This window comes from Bos grunniens, chromosome 19, assembly GCF_055505025.1.
Source record: "Bos grunniens cultivar Pamir isolate PY7600 chromosome 19, Bosgru_T2T1.0, whole genome shotgun sequence".
NCBI classification, from domain to species: Eukaryota; Metazoa; Chordata; class Mammalia; order Artiodactyla; family Bovidae; genus Bos; species Bos grunniens.
In genome coordinates, this window is record NC_141183.1 from 47,010,786 (window position 1) to 47,033,685 (window position 22,900).

Below are 22,900 nucleotides of genomic sequence, written 5' to 3' on the forward strand. Positions count from 1 at the left end.
CAGGGATCTCTCTGACTCCTCCCTCAGGACAAGGACCCTCTTCTTTGTGCAGAATTACAGAGGATAGGCATTTGTTGGCTCTTAAAGGAGCTGAAGGAGCCCCTCTGACTCTGGTCCGTTGATGGGTCCCCCAGATTTTAAGTTCCAATGGGCTATTCTGGTTGGGCATTAAGAATGCAGGGTTGGTTTGTTTTTAATTCTGTCTTCCTTCACAAGAAACACCCTCCTGCCTCAGAACCTTAGTTCTCTGTTTTATGGTTAAATCAGTGGCCCTACCATGCCTCCCTGGAGGTGAAAGGAGCCTGCTCTGATTGAGTACCTATATATCCCAGACATACAGTAGGCGCTTTACCAACACATACTTATTTGATCCTCATAATAGTTGGAAAAGAGGGACATCACCATTTTACAGACAAGGACACTGAGGTAGTTGCCTCAGTTATCAAAGCTAATATATTTCAGAGTCAAGGCATACGCTTACATCTCTCTGATCCCTAAACCAGAGCACTTTCCATTTTGGAGTGAAATGAGAAGAAGGAGTGCTTTTGACACACTAAAGGGAACACCCTGCCCCTCTGGCCCAGCTGACCTCAACCCCACCTGCTCTACACTGTCCACAGATCCCTAGACGTCATTTAGACAAATTGGCTCCTGGGTCAAGAGTACTGACAGTGGTGCTCCCATCTTATGACGATCCTTAAACGAGCGCAGATTGATGTGAGGAGGTAGCTGGGACTATTCCTAGTGAAGGAACATTAATGGGAGATGGCTGATGGCCATCTTAATTCAAAGGCTCTCTAGCCAGTTAAGTGACTTGCAAATACTTCACTCTGATAATCCTTCATGATCAAGTTGTACAAATGTATTATGTAGGGTGGTGCTGAAAAGACTGTATGAGCATAGAGTGATGGCTGACCCTGACCAGGAGGGAGTCTGTACTGTGCCAAGGTTCTCACACTCCCCATCAAACTCATTTCTAACCATGAGAGACCCTGGGACCAACACGCTGCCGGGTTCAGTCTACAGACCAGGAGGTGAATCCAGACCTACTTCCTTTTTCTTGCAGAGGAGTGAATTGGACTGAGCACTATGTAAAAAAAAAAAAAAAAAAAAAAAAAAAAATTCATCTTTGCATCCTGTAGAAAAGGCAGAGGAATGGGAGATCAAATTGTCAGCATTCACTGGATCATGGAGAAAGCAAGGACAGTCCAGGAAAATACCTACTTCTGCTTCACTGACTACTTTAAACCCTTTGACGGTGTGGATCACAACAAACTGTGAAAAAATCTTAAGGAGGTGGGAGTACCAGACACCTCACCTGTCTCCTGAGAAACGTGCATGCAGGTCAAGAAGCAACAATTAGAACCAGGCACAGAACAATGGGCTGGTTCCAATTGGGAAAAGCGTACGACAAGCCTGTATGCTGTCACTCTGCTTATTTAACTTATATGCGGGGTTCACTGGGCTTCACAGGTGGTGCAGGTGATGCCACTCTAATGGCCAAAAGTGAAGAGGAACTAAAGGACCTGTTGATAAAGGTGAAAGAGGAGAGGGAAAAAGCTAGCTTAAAACTCAACATTCAAAAACTAAGCTCACGGCATCCGGTCCCATCACTTCATGGCAAATAGATGGGGAAACAGTGCAAGCGGTGACAGAATTTACTTTCTTGGGCTCCAAAATCACTGCAGATGGTGACTGCAGCCATGACATAAAAAGACACTTACTCCTTGGAAGAAAAGTTATGACCAACCTAGAAAGCATATTAGAAGCAGAGACATTACTTTGTCAACAAAGGTCCATCTAGTCAAAGCTATGGTTTTTCCAGTAGTCATGTATGGATGTGAGAGTTGGACTATAAAGAAAGCTGAGTGCCGAAGAACTGATGCTTTTGAACTGTGGTTTGCAGAAGACTCTTGAGAGTCCCTTGGGCTGTAAGGAGGTCCAGCCAGTCCATCCTAAAGGAAATCAGTCTTGAATGTTCATTGGAAGGACTGATATTGAAGCTGAAACTCCAATACTTTGGCGATCTGATGCGAAGAGCTGACTCATTTGGAAAGACCTTGATGCTGGGAAAGATTGAAGGCAGGAGGAAAAGGGGACAACAGAGGATGAGATGGTTGGATGGCATCACCGACTCAATGGACATGAGTTTGAGTAAACTCCGGAAGTTGGTGATGGACAGGGAGGCCTGGCGTGCTGCTGTTCACGGGGTCGCAAAGAGTCAGACATGACTAAGAGACTGAACTCAACTGATATAAAAAAACCAAATGTGTTGTTTCACTGGTATTCATTATTATTGGTACTTTTCTTTTTATATTTTTAAAAATAAATAAGAGGGACTTCCCTGGTGATCCAGTGGCTAAGACTCTGCACTCCCAATGCAGGGGCCCTGGGATCGATCCCTGCTCAGAGAACTAGATCCCACATGCAACAACTAAAGATCCTGCATATTGCAAACTAAAAAGATCCCCAGGGCCACAACTAAGACCCAGAACAGCCAGATAAATATTTTTTTTAATTAAAAGATAAATAAGAGTGAAGACAAGGCTCTGATTTGCAAAGACTGAATTTCCAAGGGAACGTGGTCTCCTACAGTTGTGCCAGGCAAGACCTCTATGGCCGTGGGAAGGACTGGAATGTCCTGGCCACTGAGACCAGTGCACAGGGTGTGAACAGAGATGGTGGAACAACCCCAGGTCCTGAGTTACAACTAAGCTACGAGATCGCCCACATTTTCACTGTTAAGCTACTCACTGAATTCCTGTTGAGGCATCATAACTGCAAAAATTCCTTAGACCTGGAGCAAGAGGGAGAGAGTGATCCTGAGCAGATATCTTTCTCATTCTGAAACTTGTCCAAATGTGAGCCACTGAGCTTGGATTCCTGTATCTGTTCAATGGCATCTTTCAGGAGCCAACTCCAGTGGCTATCGCTTCCAGTGCAATCAAAATGACCGTGTCCAGGCGGTGGTCCAGTCCCTGGTGGTCCAGTGGCTAAGACTCCGTGCTCCCAATGCAGGGGACTGGGGTTCGATCCCTGGTCAGGGAACTAGATCCCACATGCACAACTAAGAATTCTATGCTGCAACTAAAGATCCTGATGCAAACTTGGGGCAGCCAAATAAATAAATAATTTAAAACACACACAGCCGTGTCCAGAATAAAATCATGTACCTAAGAGTCACTATAGCAAGAAGAACCAAACCAAGTTGTTGAACTGACAGAGTCATCATCCAGATACAGAAACAAAGTGCCTTGAAGGGTCTAGAACTCAGCACGCCCTGGGCCTCTATCCCACTTTTCCCCACATCCTATAAGAACACCAACCATCTGTCTTATTGCTCATTCCAGAAACCCAAGAATCATGATTAACACCTCTTTCTCCTTGCTGCTGCTGCTGCTAAGTCGCTTCAGTCGTGTCCGACTCTGTGCGACCCCATAGATGGCAGCCCACCAGGCTCTCCCGTCCCTGGGATTCTCCAGGCAAGAGTACTGGAGTGGGGTGCCATTGCCTTCTCCTTAGCCACATGCAATTAATCAGATGACCACTAAGTCTTCCTGCTACACATCTGTCAAAGTCATCCACTTGCCTCTGTCCCTTCTGCCACCATCAGTCCAGGCCTGGACACTTACTCAGACTTCTGAGTAACAGGCTTCTAATTAGTTCTTTCTGCTCCTTCCCTGCTTTCAATCCATTATCTACTTAGCTGCCAGAGTGATCACTCACAGACAAATCTGCTCACATCCTTTCACCCCTTCTCAGTGGCTTCTCTGGTTCTTTAAGATAATGACTCAGATCTTCCATGGCTTACGACACCTTCCACCTTAGCGTAACAACTGCTCCACCTTGATCCCTGTGTTCCAGCCACACTGCAATAAATGCGTCCCCTTTGAGGGGGCTAAGATGGAGACGACATCTCCCTGAGACCCTGATCCCTTGCTCTGATGCTAGGCACCGAAAGCTGGGTTCTTGCCATTTCCAAACTCATGCTCTAATTAGCTCTCTGAACTTGGACTGTGTTTATGGTCATCAAGACTTCATCTCTGGCAACTTTCAAGGTCCAGCTCAGCCATCTTCTTTTCTTTTCTTTTTTTTTTTTAGATTTATTTATTTGGCTGCACTGAATCTTAGTTGCAGCATGGGAACTCTTAGTTTTGTGCAGCCTGGGACCAGGGATTGAACCGAGGCCCCCTGTATTGGGAGCGTGGAGTCTAAGCCACTGGCCCACCAGGGAAGTCCCTTAGCCACCTCCTAAAGATGCCTTTTGTGATTGCATCTCCTGCCCCCAACACACACACTCAGAATCACTCTCTGTCTTCTATGGCCAAACGTCATTTCATTGATTCTTCCTTTTCAACCCATCTGTCTGCCCTTCCTTCTGGGATTGAAGGCAGGAATGATGTCTTGCTCTGAATCAGTAACCAGGTCACTTCAATATAGTAGATGCTCAATGCAGATGTGTGGAACTGAGTTTAATAGTGTGAATGGACAGGAAGTAGTTCTCGAGTGTGAAGGAATGAATATTTATTAAAGGTGCTGGACGATCCAACTTTTCTTATGAAGCCCTGTGTTTCACCTTTAAATCCCTCTAAACTTGAAAACCTCTGTCAGTCATTTCCCTTGAATCATTTGGACAGATGCACTAACAATGATGATTTCAAGTGAGACTTTGAGGTCAGCGTTTCACTCAGACTTCAGGGAGGAACAAAAAAAGTATATTCAGAGGCACACAAAAAGGGTGTAATTACCATTTCAGGAAAATGTGTTAATTTGATGCAATGCATTACTGCTCTGACAGCTCTCAGCCTTTGCACCAAATGGTTGTAAAATGTATATTACGGGAAAAAATACATTTTTGTCCCTGCTTAAAGTATAGGTAGAGAGCAGAGGCGCACAGAGTAGGGGTCTGATGTTAATGGGGGCAAGACTGAGATGGCAAAGGTTTTTAGTGGCTGAGAAGTGTACTTCTGTGATAATGTTTCCAGGATAGAGATTCTCTGGGCTGCCTACTCACTCACTGGAGTAGTAAAAGTTCATAGTGAGTTGAAATTCTTTACCACTGCTCCACCTGGGAAGCCCTTGAGAGCAGCCTACTGCATGGGGCGGTGGGGGAGGGGGGGGAAAATGAAGAAAGAGAAATGAATGGACAAGTTGTTAGGTTATAGCATCGGTCAAGTGACCCCATGGGCCAGGCTGACCTCGTGAAGGATAACCTAAGGGTCACTGGGGTCACTGCTTTTTGTAAGCACTGCTTTTTGTAAGGGTCACTGCTTTTGTAAGCACCCGCAGAGTCCAACAATGAAATGATACTTGTGATTCCAAAGTAATAAACAATGGGACCGTATCTGTAACTTGGCATGCTGTAGTAAGAGTCAAAGTCTGGCCCCGCAAGCTGAAAGACATGAAACCATTTATTTCATCCCTCTGGGTCTGCATTGGCCCAACTGTTCAATGAGACAAATCCTATCTACTTTAGTAAGTCATGCAAAACCCTAGATATACCGTCCTGGAAGAAAACGAAAACTCAGCAAATATTCATTGCCGTTCCTCTCCTTCTCAGAACACGGTTAGAGGCATTATTAAGCCCAGCCATTTCACAATGGAAGCTGGTCCCACGGGGTTGCATGGAACCCAGGTTCAGAGAAGAGTAAGGAACTGGCTGCCCAACCTTGCCTGATTACCTGGTCCCATCTCTTGGTCCTTATGTGCTGAACTCATTCATTCATTCATTCACTCACGCTCTCACTGTGTAGACATCATCACTGGGGCCCACTGGTGTCTTCAGCTCTCTTCTCTTTCTGAGCCCACACCTTGTGAATTTAGACATGGTCACATGCCTTGGTTTGAATGATGAAATGTGAGTAGAAGGGGCGTGTGTGGCTTCTGGGTGGAATAATTTAAGGGTCAGTCTATCTGCCACCCTCTCTTCTCTCCCCACAGCAAATCCCAAAGTAATTTATGGTGATTCCTCTGTCAACCTGGATCCCTGAGTAATAGTAATGAGTTATTATAATCCCCCCTTGGACTCACGTTAGAAATAAGGCATGCATGGACTTCCCTAGCGGTCCAGTGGCTGAGACTCCATGCTCCCAATGCAGGGGGCCACGTGGGATCTCTGGTCAGGGCACTAGATCCTGCATGTCACAAGTAAGAGCGTGCACGTTGCCACCAAAAATCCTGCATGCCTCAACAAAGACTGAAGATGCATGTGCAGCAATTAAAACCCGACACAACCAAACAAATAATTTTTTTTAAATGAAATAAAACACAGAAGAGCAATAAACCTTTGGAAATTTTGAATACTGAGATTTGGGGTTATTTGTTACTCCGCCATACTCATCCTTATTCTGACGGATACATTCATTCCACTTTTCCTTCATTTAACATATCCTTTAGTACTTAACAAGTGCTGGAAACCCTCCAGGTGCTGAGGGTTCATAGAGAACAAAACAGACCCAGTTCTGGTTCTCAGAGTTAAAGTCAAGTGTGGGGAGGGGAGCACACACAGTTAGTAAATAAGCATATATATTAGGTGGTGGATACCATGAGAAAAATAAGGCAGGGTAAAAGACAGGGGAAAGCTGTTTTGGATGTAGTGGTTAGGGAAGGTCCCCTGGGAATATGCCATTTGAGCAGACACCCAGGTAAAGTAAATGACCGAATGGTTCCCGCTATCTAGGAGGGAAACACTCTGGAGGGAGGGGAGGGGAGCACAAAGACCCGGAGGTCAGATCACACTCAGCAGCAGCAGCAGCACGCTTGGCCAGAGTGAACAGGCAGATACATGAGAAAGAAGGCAAACGATGAGGCCACATCAAAGGACACCACTGAGGGCTTCCCTGGCGGTCCAGCGGTTAAGAAATCCACACTTTCACTGAAGGAGGTGCAGGTTCAACCCCTGATCGGGGAACTAAGATCCCACATGTCACACACTGCAGCGAAAAAAAAAAAAAGACACCATTGAGAAGGTGAGAAAGCAAACACGGTCAGGAAGGAAACATTTATAACGCAAATCTAATAAGTGACTCATAACTGATTTAAAAGAAATTCCTACAAATCAATGAGAAAAAGCCAAATAAAATCTAATGTTTAAAAAGTGGGTAAGAGATTTGAACAGGTCATCTACACAAGAAGATCTCCAAATTGCCAATAAGCTGACGAAAATGTGTTCAACCTCGTTACTCCTCAGTGAAGTAAACTTTTGAAATAAAATGAGACATTCCTATCCACGCCAAGAATGGCTAAAAAGACTGAAATATTCCTAGTATTTGCAAATATCCATCAGCAGTATAATGCACAGATAAATTGGATAGCCATACAACAGGAAACTTCACAGCACAGGCATTGATTCGGGAACGTGGGAAAATCTCGCAAATTATGCTGAATGAAAGAACCTACATATGAAATCGTCCTTACTCTATTAATCCATGTAAATGAGGTTTAAGGACAGGCATAATGAATCCAGCGTGATAAAAAAGACTAGTGATTATCGAGACTGGAGGTGGGTATTAACTGTAAAGAGATATAAGAGAACTTTCTGGGTTGATGGAAATATTTCATACCTTTATCTGGATGGTAGTTGCCTGGACATATACATATGGAAAACTCTGTTGAGCAATAAGATCTGTGCATTTTACTGTATCTAAATTGCTCCTCAGTTGAAAAGAATCACAGAGAGAAGAGAGAAGGTTGGCCATCTGGAGGCTGTGAGATCACAGAGGACCTTGGGGCCACGGTGAGGATTTTGGATTTCTTTCTGAAAGAGGTGGAAGGCGCAGGGAGATTCTGAGCAGAGCCGAGACGGGATCAGGCTTACCTTTCAGAAGAGTGATTTTGTCTGCAGGGTGAGAGTGAGGCCTTGGTGGGGCCCAAGTGGCTGGCAGCAGTCTATGGGCAGAAGACCTGCCAGAGAGGATGCTGGCATAGCCCTGGGTGGTGAGGAAGCAGAGAGTGGGAGCAGTGGTCAGGCCCCAGGTGAATGTCAGAGGTCACGAAGTCACGACTTGATGATGGATTGGATGGGGAGTTGAAGAGAAGGGCTGGAGCCTAACACACTGACTTTGGTCTGTGCGCCTGACAGAACGCAGCTGCCAAAGTCTGGGATGAGAATCACCCAAGAAGAGCAGCTGGGGAGCTGGGGGTGGGGGCAAGCATCGACTCTGAACATGGTAAGTTTGAGATGCCAAGGGAGCATTGAGGAGGCTGTTGACTAAATTAGTTTGGATGAATAAGCAGAAAACATGAATGCTCCCTCCCATCACACACTCACAACTGTCTTAAATAAATAACACACGCTCCTCCCCCTTTGCTGTCTTCTTACAGAAGGAAGAAGTGGAGTCTTAAAGGTGCCTTTGATCTATTTCAGCCATAATCACCCTCACTCTCATTTTTTTTTTTTTCTGGACTGAATGTATCAGCTGCTGGGCCTGGAAAACATGGCTGAGATTTGAAGGCGAACTGGCACTCTGTGCTTGTCACAGCATCCCTTCTGGGTCTTTCCTCTGTCCTGGGGTCGCCGGGTTTGGCACACACAGGGCCTTCCTCCTGCTCCCCCATGCCTCTGCTTTCGGCTTTGGGTTGATGATCTCTGCTCCCCACATCCTCCCACATGGGGGGCCCAGCCGCCTTCACGGGGGACGGTGGTCAGAACAAAAAGATTCTGTGCCCTGCCTGGAACAAACACATCATTAGGGAGCCCGGGACCATATGTGGAGGAGAGGGAAAATGTCATTTTGGTAAAGGCCTCAATTAAAAGGAAGAAAAGCCAGAGCGACAACATTAAATATTCAGGTTCCAGGACCATTATGAGGTTCTCTTCGGGGCACAGAGCTGTCAGTTTGTGGGAAGTAGGCATTAGAATCAGACCTGCTGAATTTTCCATCCCAGCTCTGCTCCTTGCCAGCCTAGTGGCCTTCCAGAAGTTAATCCACTTCACTAAGAATTGGTTTCTACATTTATAAATAAGCTTACAAATGGGGCTTCCCAGGTGGCGCTAGTGGTAAAGAAGCTGCCTGCCAATGCAGGAGACACAAGAGACGCAGGTTGGATCCCTGGGTGGGGAAGATGCCCTGGAGGAGGAGGGCATGGCAACCCACTCCAGTATTTTTGCCTGGAGAATCCCGTGAACAGAGGAGCTTGGTGGGCTTACAGTCCATGGGGTCGCAGTCAGACACGATTGAAGCGACTTAGCGCGCACACACACAAATGGGGTAGGGTCCTGGGGGCGGATCCGATGAGATACATGATTCATAACTGTAGGAAACACTCCAGATACCTGCACCCTTTTCCACTCTTCCCACCCGAGGCTTGAGTGTCGCTACGTAACCCAAGTTTTCCCAGCATATGGACGCAATTGCATCACATGGATATTAAGACAGCACTTTTTTATTTTTATTTTTTGCATTTACTCTTACTTTCTTAATGCAGGACTCTGGCAGCATCACTGACCCGCTCCAAGACACACAAACGTGCGCTGTGTGCCCGCAATGACCCCAGTCAGCCACACGGGGGCAGCACCTCACCATTGTCACAGCTTCCTGGGCACGAAAGGGCTGTGTTCGTTCACAGACCAGGCTGTGCGCGCCCAGGTCCCCCCGAACTGTGGCGCCCCCTGCAATGAACAGAGCCGCACCTCTCAGGGCTCCCATACCGGTGTAACTCCCTTCCACACTGAAGGTGGGCTGTAAAGAAACTCGCTTGTAACCCGCTTAACAGATAGGGTAGAGGCTGTGCCCCTTCCGAGCTTTCCACCTGCATTTCAAGCTCTTAGGAGCCCTGAGTCGCCATGGGAGAAATGGGCCCACCCTTCAGGACAGACTGCATGAAAGGCTCTGAAATTTCAGAGGGGGAGATCCAGCTGTCCCGGCCTCTCGGCCCAGCTCCTCAACGTCTCCAGCCACAGCTGCCATCTGACCACACTGCTGAGCGACTCCAAGTGAGACCTGCAGTGGAACTTCCCAGCTGGGCTGTCAACTCGCAGAAATAGAAGACGTAATAACACGGAGGCTGCTTTAAAGCCACCGGGTTGGTTGCAGTGCAGCGATGATGAAGAACTGATGCAAGCAGCTCTGTTCTTCGGCATCTTCAGTTCACCAGACTTACAGTCTAGGAAGGAGTAGGGGGAGAAAGCCCCTCTCCCACTCTGGATCATGACGTAACATCTCCCTCCGCCTGCCTGCATCGCCCCTCCCCCGCCCCCGCCTCTGGCCCCACTGCCCCCTCCCTCCTTCTCCCCTGCCCCCCATCGCCCCCATCCCCCCTCCCTTGGGCATGGCAGGAGTTTCAGGAGGCCGGGCTGGCAGCAGTAAGAGAGACAGACTCCATGCTCCCCTCTGTGTTTCCTTTGCCTCAAGATTTCATTCAAAAGGTGTTTCTTCTCTCTACCCCAGGAGGAAAGTGCTCAGGCAATTTAACACCTGCAGTCTGTCCCACCTGCTCCCAGGGTGTGCCCCGGCAACCTCAGGACCCCCTTCACTGGAATGATTAAATGGGAGAGACCCTAGTGTGAAGTCACTGGTCAGCTGATAAAAAGACTTGACAAGGCGAGGTCTCTTTATCATTTCATGAGAGATGACCACCGCAGGGCGGGAAGGAGGCTGAGGGACTCCCTGCTCAGTGACCATCCTCAAAGGCACCAATAATTTGTGGTAGAATAAGTAAATAATTTGGAGAAGGCAATAGCACCTCACTCCAGTACTCTTGCCTGGAAAATCCCATGGATGGAGGAGCCTGGAAGGCTGCAGTCCATGGGGTTGCTAAGAGTCAGACAGAGCTGAGCGACTTCACTTTCACTTTTCACTTTCATGCATTGGAGAAGGAAATGGCAACCCACTCCAGTGTTCTTGCCTGGAGAATCCCAGGGACGGGGGAGCCTGGTGGGCTGCTGTCTATGGGGTCGCACAGAGTCAGACACGACTGAAGCGACTTATCAGTAGCAGATGTAAATAATGCATCCTGCTTGCCTGCCTGCCACTAGTTGGAAAATTAGCACCACTGTTCTGATGGATAAAATGTAATTTTATTTAAAAGAATCACAGCTTTTTGTCATTTTATGTTCTCTGGAACAACGAATGCCAGAATCAACTGCCAAGGTGTGTCTGTGAGATATTTAGCACCCATTAAGGTCTCCTACTCCAAAAGGGCAGGAAACTTTGATCTCATCTAACTCTTATTGTGAATGAAGAAACTGCAGCTGAGAAAGAAGAAATGGCTCAGAAAAGTGGGTGATCTCTAAGGAGAATTGCAATTTCAAGTTTCCCAGCCTGGAAGACGGCAACACAGGAGCCCACGTCCACATGCAGGAAACTCCAGGACACAAAACAGGTCTTTAAAGTCTCATTTTTAAAAACAATAACCCTGAGCCAGAAAGGGCATAAATGATTTGAATTTTTGTAATGCTAAATCTATTTCTGCTTTATTGACTATGCCAAGGTCTTTGACTGTGTGGATCACAATAGACTGTGGAAAATTCTGAAAGAAATGGGAATACCAGACCACCTGACCTGCCTCTTGAGAAACCTATATGCAAGTCAGGAAGCAACAGTTAGAACTGGACATGGAACAATAGACTGGTTCCAAATAGGAAAAGGAGTACGTCAAGGCTGTATGTTGTCACCCTGCTTCTTTAACTTATATGCAGAGTACATCAGGAGAAACGCTGGGCTGGAAGAAGCACAAGCTGGAATCAAGATTGCCAGGAGAAATATCAATAACCTCAGATATGCAGATGACACCACCCTTATGGCAGAAAGTGAAGAGGAACTAAAGAGCCTCTTGATGAAAGTGAAAGTGGAGAGTGAAAAAGTTGGCTTAAAGTTCAACATTCAGAAAACTAAGATCATGGCATCCGGTCCCATCACTTCATGGCAGATAGATGGAGAAACAGTGGAAACATTGGCTGACTTTATTTTTCTGGGCTCCAAAATCACTGCAGATGGTGACTGCAGCCATGAAATTAAAAGACACTTACTCCTTGGAAGGAAAGTTATGACCAACCTAGACAGCATATTAAAAAGTAGAGACATTACTTTGCCAAAAAAGGTCCGTCTAGTCAAGGCTATGGTTTTTCCAGTGGTCATGTATGGATGTGAGAGTTGGACTGTGAAGAAAGCTGAGCGCCCAAGAATTGATGCTTTTGAACTGTGGTGTTGGAGAAGACTCTTGCGAGTCCCTTGGACTGCAAGGAGATCCAACCAGTCCATTCTAAGGAAGATCAGTCCTGGGATTTCTTTGGAAGGAATGATGCTAAAGCTGAAACTCCAATACTTTGGCCACCTGATGTAAAGAGTTGACTTATTGGAAAAGACCCTGATGCTGGGAAAGATTGAGGGCAGGAGGAGAAGGGGATGACAGAGGATGAGATGGCTGGATGGCATCATCGACTCGATGGACATGGGTTTGGGTGGACTCTGGGTGTTGGTGATGGACAAGGAGGCCTGGCATGCTGCGGTTCACGGGGTCGCAAAGAGTCGGACACAACTGAGGGACTGAACTGAACTGAATGCTAAATTTATCGAAATGTTTGGCTTGGATTTCTCATCTTCAGAGAAGAACCGTTCTTCCAGATAAGCTACCCGTCAGCCAGGGTATGTCATCTTTGGCCTATATTTTTTCCATGTGTCACCAAATATTTACGGAGCTTCTACTTTTCTTAGATACCTTTGCTCTCCAGGGCTTCCCTTGTGGCTCAGCTGGTAAAGAATCTGCCTGCAATGTGGGAGACCTGGGTTCGATCCCTGGGTTTGGAAGATCCCCTGGAGAAGGGAAAGGCTACCCACTCCAGTATTCTGGCCTAGAGAATTCAATGGACTGTATAGTCCATGGGGTGGCAAAGAGTCTGACACGACTGAGCGACTTTCACTTTCACTTTGCTCTCCAAGAGCTTAAAGATAAAATGCAGTGAGACATGAGGTGCTGTGTGGCCCCTTTATCTATTTGTTATTGGTCTGCCCGCTGCAGGACAGGCCAATAATTGGGAGGCAAAGTCTTGAGGCAAGGAATAGCAACTTTATTCGGGAAACTGGGTGTCCGAGAAGATGGCAGGCTAGAGTCCTAGAGCACTCTATCTTCTCTGGGTCTGGATGTCAGTTTCTTTTATCAAACACAGAGAGGGAGGAGGTGAGGAAGTAAAGCAAAAAAGGCCCTCAGTCTTGCAAAATATCTCCTGGTTGGGCCAGCATTGGGAGTGGATGTGTTCATTTCTTCTTTCCTACAGCCACACACAGGCTTCCCTGGTGGCTCAGCAGGAAAGAATCAACCTGCCAATGCAGGAGACGCAGAGAGACATGAGCTCGATCCCTGCAGCAAGAAGGTACCCTGGAGTAGTAAATGCCAATCCACTTCAGTACTCTTGCCTGAGAAATCCCATGGATGAGGAGCCTAGCAGGCTGCAGTCCATGGGGTTGAAGAGTCAGACATGACTAAGTAACTGAGCAGAGCACAGAGCAGACATTCACGGGTGGGCAGGATCAGTGCCAATAAAGGCACTTTAGTTTAACATTCAGGCAGAGGGGGCAGAGTTCTCTGAGGTGGGCCATTATGTATGTGTTATGTGTTATGCTTAAAGTTATGTGTTAAGGCTCTTCAGTCATGTCGGACTCTGGAACTCTTTGGACTGTAGTCTGCTAGGCTCCTCTGTCCAAGGGATTCTCCAGGCAAGAATACTGGAGTGGGTTGCCATGCCCTCTTCCAGGAGATCTTCCGACCCAGGGATCAAACCGTTGTCTCTTGTGGCTCCTCGGTTGCAGGCGGATTCTTTATACCACTGAGCCAGCAGAGAAACCCATGCGTATAGCTATAGACAGCATTCTTTTAGTGATTACAGTAATAAAAGCAATGAAAACAAAGATTAAAGTAAAAGAAATGGATCCGGGGTTTCCCTGGTGATTCACTGGCCTGGGCTCCACCCCCTGGTCAGGAAACTAGAGCCCACATGCCGCAACGAAAAGATCCTACATGCTGCACAAAGATCCCACATGTCATAAGTGCAGCTGGAAAAATACAGAATATTTTTTTGAAAAAAATGAAAGAAACAGATCCACCGTGGAGTCAGATGCTGTTCTCCCCTGTGGCATGTTCTGTGCATCCTTTCCTGCCTTCTGTATTCTTTGCTCCTATTGGCCCACACCTGCAACCTTCTTTGGAGGTTACTTTCAGGCTCCTGGAGTCACTTTGCCCTCCACCAAGTCCCAAAGTCTCTGGGAGTTCACATAACCCCAGGGGGATCTGACGCCAAGGATGGGTTTGCTTGGGGCGGGGGGAGGTGGGGGGACACACTCGGCAGTGTTGCTAGGGGAAGCACACTGACTGAAACTGTCCAGCCTGGCCAGGAACCACAGTAACCATTTGTGCGAGTTATTTTACAACAGGAGGTCCTGGTAAGGAACATGGAACTAACAAGCAGAAGAGTTTGGGAAAGGTCAAAAGGAGACGCCACATATCCTCCCACCTCCCAGAATCCTTCTTGCTGGCGTCCGTCTTAGCTGAGCAATGGGTGCAGCACCAGGAAGGGCCCTGAGTCAGAGTGACTGGCCAGAGACAACCCGGAAACTAACCCCATCACCATAAAACCCGAGACTGCGAGCCACATGGCAGAGCAGTTCTCTTGGTTTCCCTTACCCTCCTGCTCTCCACCCGGGAGCCCCTTCCCAATAACGTTTCTTGCTTCGTCAGCATGTATGTCTCCTCGGACAATTCATCTCTCAGTGTTAGACAAGCGCCCACTCTCGGGTCCTGGAAGGGGTCCCCCTTCTGGGAACAGTGAGACTGGCATGCCAGAACTCCCTGCAGGGTCAGGCTGAGTCTGGGACTTCACCAAAACTCTCAGCCTGGTGTGGCTCTGTCCCCGTCCCTATCCTGCTATTCTAAGAGGTTACCTCTGTGACTTGGCTTTCACAGGGCAAAGGAAAAGCAAGCCACAGGATGCCAGCGCCTCACAGGTCACATCCTGTTGGAACAACATCGTTTCCTCCCTCACAGTTATTTATCTGGCTGACCTTTCCTTAGAGGCCAGATCAAGGAAGGAAATTGGTTTTCCCCCAGTGTACCTATAATTTAGGCTCTGGCCCCTGACCCAGGCTGTGATGAGGTCTATTTGACAGAGCAGAAAGTCTGTCTAGAGGAAACTTGCTGAGGAGGGTCTGGGACCTCCAGAGGACATCTCCAGAGTAAATTAGGGGAATGAGTTATAGCTGCCTGTGGAGATGTGAGTTACTGTTGCAGAGATTGTTGCAGAGAAGAACCAATTCTGACTCCATGTTGGAAGTGTTTCTTTGACTTGCTTTTCCTTGGTGGTGGTATTATAATCACACAGAACGCCCGGCCTCAGGGAATCCTGCCCCTCTGCCTGACTGATACACCAAAGAGTCTTTGTTCAGAACCCTGTCCACCTGTAGATGACAGGAAGGAAGAAATTAACACATCCCCTGCCTGAGGCCTGACATTCTGGGAGATATTTGTAAGATTAATGACCTTTTTACTTTGTTTCCTCACCTCCTCCCACCTCTGATCTATAAAAGAACCTGGCATCCAGACCCCATAAGATGGTTATTTTGAGACATTAGTCTGTCTGGTTTTAGGTTCAACCCCATTCCTTGACTCAGTGCTTCTCAGATTCATTGGCCAGTCCCCAGGTGAGCAGAGGGAGCTGGGACTCAGAAACATTATGATACAAATGAACTTATTTACAAAACAGAAACAGATTCCCAGACTTAGAGAATGAACTTATGGTTGCCAGAGGGGAAGGATGGGGGCAGGGATATTTAGAGAGTTTGGGATGGACCTGTACACACTGCTATATTTAGAACCGATAACCAAAAGTTCCTACTGTATAGCACAGGGAATTCTGCTCAATGTTATGGGGTAGCCTCAGTGGGAGGGGTGTTTGAGGGACAATGGATACATGCATATGTATGGCTGAGTCCCTCTGCTGTCCACCTGAAACCATCACAACATTGTTAATCGGCTATATTCCAATATAAAATGAAAACTTACAAGATGTGAGTTATGGGAAGGAATGGGTTTTCAGGGCGGATCCTGGAGAGTTGGGAAGGCAGAGAAAGAGCTGTGGTGAGGCTGACCAAGGCAGGCTAAGGGTCTGTGTGCTCAGACATCAGATCTACCAAGGAGGAGGGCAGGGGTAGATACCATGGGTGCATCAGAATCTTTAAGAATGACTGAGTGCAGGATTCCCACGTCGGAGTGAAGACTTGCTCCCTGGTCCTTGCAGCGTTCCTTGCAGGGTTCACTCCCCAATTCTCAATAACACAGACTGCCAGATTCAACTTCACTTGCCCAATTCCAGGGAAATGGAAAACAGAACAATTACCCACTGGTGAATCCTTAGGTCATTTATGCCCAGTGAGGTTCTAGGCTTTCATAAATGGTTAAACTCAGTGACAGCCACCCTCACAGACTCTGGAGCCAGATTCTGGAGGGTTGCTTTTTCGCTGTTCTTTCAGCAACGTGAGCGGTGAAAATGCCTTAACCCGCCTTCACCTTACTATCCCCAACCATAAAACGAGATGAACAAAACAAGCCTAGTGGACTTGTTATGAGGAGTTTGTATGTGTAAACCACCTAGAAAAATGCCTGATGCTATGCCTGCGATCACCATACGAACGGTCCTAAACACTGCCCTGCTGTTCATCCAGTTTTAAGGAAATTGAGGCTCAGAGGTAAGGAAACAGGTTCAGGTGTTAGGAAAGTTGACCCAGATAATGCATCTGGTTCTGTTTCTGAAACACTACCTAATATTTGATGAGCTCTTGCTAGAAAATGGTAAAACTGGCATTTAAGCAAAGAACCCATGTTCTTTTCACACCTCACTGCTTTGTGCTGGAAAGAAATATGGGCCAGTCCACGTTAATTATTTTATTATATTAAGTGACAGGCAGTGATTGCAAGTCATTGAAGAAAGATTAAAATACAGGTCCAACAGGAACAGGCCTGATGAGTTCATAGAATGACTTCTAATTAGCACAGTGATAGTTTACCTGGGAATGAATGATTTTTAAATAGATGTTAAAAATCCTTCCTACCTCCTTTGATCAGCTAAATATTTCTTTGGAAACTGCGTCTCTTCTATGAATCTGCTTAATGAACTCCTGCCTTTGATTCTGGGCACAGGGAGAAATAAATCAGATCAGGAGCTGCTCCAGGATCACAGAGCTCAACTTCCTGCGATGGCAGTGAGGACTCATTAAGGAGGACTAACTGTGGGAGGGTGAGGCTGAGTTAGTGGAAAGTCAGAACCGAAAATCTGCTGTACCACTTTGTCACTTGGCAACCCCACAATAATTCAAACCTGGCTCAGGAAACTCATCCATCCATCCACCCATTCATTCATTCCAAAGTCCTTAGGTTTTAGTGATAAATATGAATGATCTAAAATGAGTTTCTTGACTGCTGTTGCTGCTGCCGCTAAGTCGCTTCAGTCGTGTCCAACTCTGTGCGACCCCAGAGACAGCAACCCCCCAGGCTCCCCTGTCCCTGGGATTCTCCAGGCAAGAACACTGGAATGGGTTGCCATTTCCTTCTCCAATGCATGAAAATGAAAAGTGAAAGTGAAGTCGCTCAGCTGTGTCTGACTCTTAGCGACCCCATGGACTGCAGCGAGCTTCTTGACTACTTAAATGTAAATGAACAATTCTAAAATGCTTGAGGGAGCTGGAAAAAAATGAGCTCTTTTAGGTATTTGAAACAATTCTCTCCCAAGTCTTGCTTACCTTGTTAATTCATTTCACAAAGCCTTCCTTGAGATGTTGCAAGGAAAACATCAAACTAGCTTTGTCCTGAACTAGCCAGAATTTGAGCTCAGCTCCCTATATTTCCCTATATATGTATATATATATATATCTCCCTATATTTCTCTCACTCTGTCTTTAACCTCTTTTTAAAGGGGTATATTAAGTACATTGCAGCACACACGTTCAACGGAATGCCAGGAAAAACAAAAGTTCGTCTATTTGTTCAACATTTACTGAATTCCTTGTTTGTGTCAGGCGCTGTCCTATGTGCTGAAGGACACAGGACACAAAAATGTACAGAACAGTCACAAATCTCCCATTGCTTCGAGCATGGTAGCTTGCACACAGTAGGTCTCTGTGTAGTTACTGTTGATTGGGGGTGGGGCGGAACTCAAAGATTAAGAAATGGGGACCAAATATCGAAGCTGAAAAATAACACTCGCCTCACTCTGCTTCCTTACAGGGGGAGGTTTGATGTGTTGTCTGAGACCAGTAATCGGTCTCTTTTGTGAATGGTGTTTCTTCACAGTGAATTCTATACTCTGCCCCATACTTGACGTACTTGAAGTCTGCCTCCGAGTGAACGCTCCAGGACCCCATAGAAGTGGACTGACTGGGCAAATGAGTGAATAGATAAGTCTGAATAAGAGATCTGTAACACAAAGGAAGGCACCATATTCATATTCCCACACTGCCAGACTCCATCGTCACTGCTCCGGGTATGGGGGGATGTGTAGCAGAGATTTACGAGGGGTGGGGACCATTTGCTTCTCCTTTCTCAAATGTCCCCTGGGGAGTAGACCTTTGGAAGTTTATAAGGATCTCTAGCTGTCAAGCCAGACATTGGCACAACAGAGCTGTTAGAGGGAATTAAAACATTATTGGATGTTGGAAGAAGGCCAAGTATCAGAAACGGCAGGGAAATGGGGTTTGCGGTAAATCAGTTGAGACTAAGAGTTTGCAAAGTTTTGAGCCAGTTTTTTCTTCCACCTGAGATTCAAAAAGAAATAGCCTACTGCCCCCAACTATGCTAGAATTATCCTGGGGCTAATCAATAAGTAATTAGAGTGAGCTGGGAATTTAATATGCGCCCAAGAGATTGATAGGAAGAATCCATAGATCTGGAATGGTCCCCTGAGGGCTTTAGGGAAAAGTTCCTGAGAAAGGCTGAGGATTTTAGGCATCCTCAGCTCAGCCCTAAACATCAGTGCCTCAGTTAAGACTCTCTCTCTCTCTATCCCATACCCACCACTCCACGAATCTGGAATACCTGGATGTAGGTCTGTGACCTCTCCACTGTGCCTAACACGCTTAGGAAGGCTGGCTTTGGAGCAGGGACAAGGCTCATAAGAGCCCATAAAACAAGAAATATCACAAACTGGAAAGAAACACTGCTATATATGTATTCATTATGTTATATATATGTATACAACTGGGGAGGGCTGGATGAACAGAAACCAAAAAAACAAAAAAAATGATATACAAAGTGTACAGTAAAGGCATGGGGTAACTCATGAAATGATTGAAAATGTACACAGGGCATAATTTGGCCCTATCCATCAAACTTGCAGAAATATACACCCTTGATTTAAGAATTACACTTCTAGGAATTTATCCTTCAAATAGGCTCACAAATATGTGAAGCACCATGTGTATACCAAGTTATGTATTAATTATGTGATGAAAAATGTGCAAATAAAAGCCTTAACGGGTACAATTAAACAAATTGTTGCACACGTGTTCAATGAAATGTTATGAAGAACAAAGGATTCACTCAATCAACCCAACATCTACTGAATTCCTCCTTTGCTTCGGGTGTTCTAAGTGCTGAAGAGACAGTGGTAACCATGGCATAAAAAAGTCCCTGCCCTCTAGAACTTACATTCTGAGAGAAGATGCCTTTCTTTATGTACTGGCAGAGAAGACTCTCCATGACCTTTTGCTTCGTGAAAAGAGCGAGAGGCAGGTTTTACAGGTTCGTGGTGATATAGACACTGAGCATCTTTGGAAGGACCTGTAAGAAACTGATAGCAAAGTGGCCTCTGGCTGGAGGATAGGAGACTTCCTCTGTTTACTCATAGGTATCCTTTCCATTTTGACATTTGGAGGTTATGTATTCAAAATAAGTTACTATCCAAAAGCATTATTTCTCTTTTAATAAAAAGGTGGCATAGGATGTAATCGTTAGTCCTAATTCTGTCCCCTCACTTTCAACTTCAGCCTCTGCAGGGAAGGGCTCTGGAACACAGTTCTGTCTCCCACAGAATTCCTGGGCTGGGGAGATAGGAACAAACTTGGGTTCTCTTTCCTCGTCTCTCACTTTTACTCTCATGCACACCCTCTTCCTCTTTGTCTCCTTTGCAGCTGTCAGTGCAGTGAGCCTGCAGTTACCTTTTGCTCGGAACTTTCCCTTAACTACAGAGATATAAGTGGGGCTGGAGAGGGCTGCAGAGATCTGCTGCTGAGAGCAAATTAGGGCAGCAGAATCTGCTGTGTGCATTCGGCTGGAGTATCTGCTGGGCCCTGCCTTTTGGCCACCTCCACCCAGCAGAGATGCCTAGATGGGAGACAGGTCCAGTGCAGGAGAGAAGGATTTTCCATTGTCCTTGTCAGCAGAAGGTGTGTGCGTGCTAAATCGCTTCAGTTGTGTCCAACTCTTTGCGACGCTATGAACCATAGCCCGCCAGGCTCCTCTGTCCCTGCAATTCTCCAGGCAGGAATAATGGAGTGGGGTGCCATGCCCTCCTCCAGGGATTTTCCTGGCCCAGTGGTCAAACCCAGCGTCTCCTATGTCTCCTGCATTGGCACCCGGGTTCTTTACTACTAGCGCCGCCTGGGAAGCCCGTCAGCAGAAGGTAGAACTAACCAATTGTAGTTCTTAGTGTGTGTGTACATGTGGGTTGGTTGCTTGCCTGGGACTTTCTCCATTCTGGTACGAAATGTCCCATGTCCTGGCAAACCCCTCAGTCCTGGACAACCAGAAGAGCTGATCACCCCGTCTGTGGAGGGGGTGGGATTGCGAGAGGGAGGGCAGGTAAGGAGAGAAGACGGAAGAGAGAGACATCACCGACAGAGATGCTTTGTTCTCTGAATTTCACTTTCTTGGCATTCATATTCCAAAGCCCGTGAAATATGGCTCCTCCACTGACTACGCAGATGACTTATCTATCTGAGCTTATCTACTGAGTTTATTTATCAGTAACATAATAGTAATCTCCCCTCCTGGCGTTGCTAAGAACCTACCACCTCCTGAGGCTCTCTATCTCCTGCCTCACGTCTCCACTCTAATCCTAACCCAGCTGAGTTTCTGCAGGCCAGCACTGTCACTCTCTCCTTCTCTTGTATTTGCTTGGCTAAACCCCAACCTGGTTAAATCCAATTATCTTCCATCCCTTCCCTCAACCTGAGATGGGAATGCGACCCTGTGCTGTCCGATCTCACTGTAAATGATGACCACCGACCTCCAGCGGCCCTGGCATTGCTCAACAGCCCTGTCGCAGCTCCCAGATCAATGCACGCTCTTATTCTCCCAGATGACTATCTCATACCGTTTTCTCTCCCCTTAAAGCTCCAACACAACACCCACCCTTCCATCTTGGTTGATGCCATGAATCTTATGTGACTGAGAAAATAGAGGCAACCAAACGGGAAATCCGCCACCCTCCTGTCACCAGACCTCGGCCCCCACACGCGCAGCAGGCTTCTGAACCCATAGCCCGCCTTCCCTCCTGTTACTGAGGATGAATGGCCTGCACTCCCATCCAATCTGGCCCTGCTTCTCGTGCCCTGGCTTCCGTTCCTCTCGCCCACTCCACGCTCAACCCACCCAGCCTCTGCAATGGCCCTTTCTCTCTTTCATTCCCCACTGCCCCCTCATTCCTGAATCACTGCTGTATGTTCGAGGAGAGGCTGATCAATCTCATCTCATTTACCACGCCCCTTCCCTCAGTTCAGTCCACTTCAGTCACTCAGTCATGTCCAACTCTTTATGACCCCATGGACGCCAGGCCTCCTTGTCCATCACCAACTCCTGGAGTTTACTCAAACTCATGTCCATTGAGTCGGTGAATGCCATCCAACCTTCTCATCCTCTGTTGTCCCCTTCTCCTTCCACCTTCAATCTTTCCCAGCATCAAGGTCTTTTCAGATGAGTCAGTTCTTTGCATCAGGTGGCCAAAGTATTGGAGTTTCAGCTTCAGCATAAGTCCTTTCAGTGAATATTCAGGACTGATTTCCTTTAGGATGGACTAGCTCACTGTTAACTGAATTAGCACCACCCCCCCCACACACACAATTCTTATGTTGACACCCTAATCCCCTGTGTGCCTGTATTTGAAGATGGGGGCTTTAAGGAGTTAATTAAGTTTAGATAAGGTCATAGGGTTGGAGAAGGAAATGGCAACCCACTCCAGTATTCTTGCCTGGGAAACTCTATGAATATAGGAGCCTGAAGGGCTACAGTCCATGGGGTTGCAAAGAGTCGGACATGATTTAGCAACTTAACAGCAGCAGCAGCAAGCTCATGGCGTGGGGTCTTAGTCTGATAGAACTGGAGTTCTCATAAGAAGAGGAGGAGACCAGAGCTCTCTCATTTGCTTTCTCTCTCCCTCCTTCTCTCCCTCTATCTTTCCCTCCGCCTTCCTCCATGTCCCTCTCTCCCACCATCCATCCCACCATCCCTCTCCTTCTCTCTCTCTCTTGCCCTGTGCATACATGGATAAAAGGCTAGCTAAGGATGCAGCAGGAAGTCAGCACCTGCAAGCCAACAAGAGAGCTCTCACCAGAAACAGCCCCTTGACTTGACCTTGCACTTCCCGCCTCTAGACCTGTGACAAACTAAACTTCTGCTCTTTAAGCCACCCGGTCTGTACTATTTGGTTATGACAGTCTGAGCTGACTCATACTTCCTGTGCTCCAGCCACACTGACCTTCTTGCTTTTCTCCAAACTTCCAAGCACGTTCCTGTTCAGGGACTGCACGTGGTATCCCCATAGCCCAGGAAGCTCCTCTCCGATGGCCCACGTGGCTCTCTCCCTTTCTCTGCGTCATTCAGATCTCAGCTCCTGTAGGAGTTCCATTTCACCGTCCTCGCTAAAGTAACCCCCAAGAACTCTTTACTTCTTACTCTGACTTCTTCTTCTTCCTCTTGTCTGCCT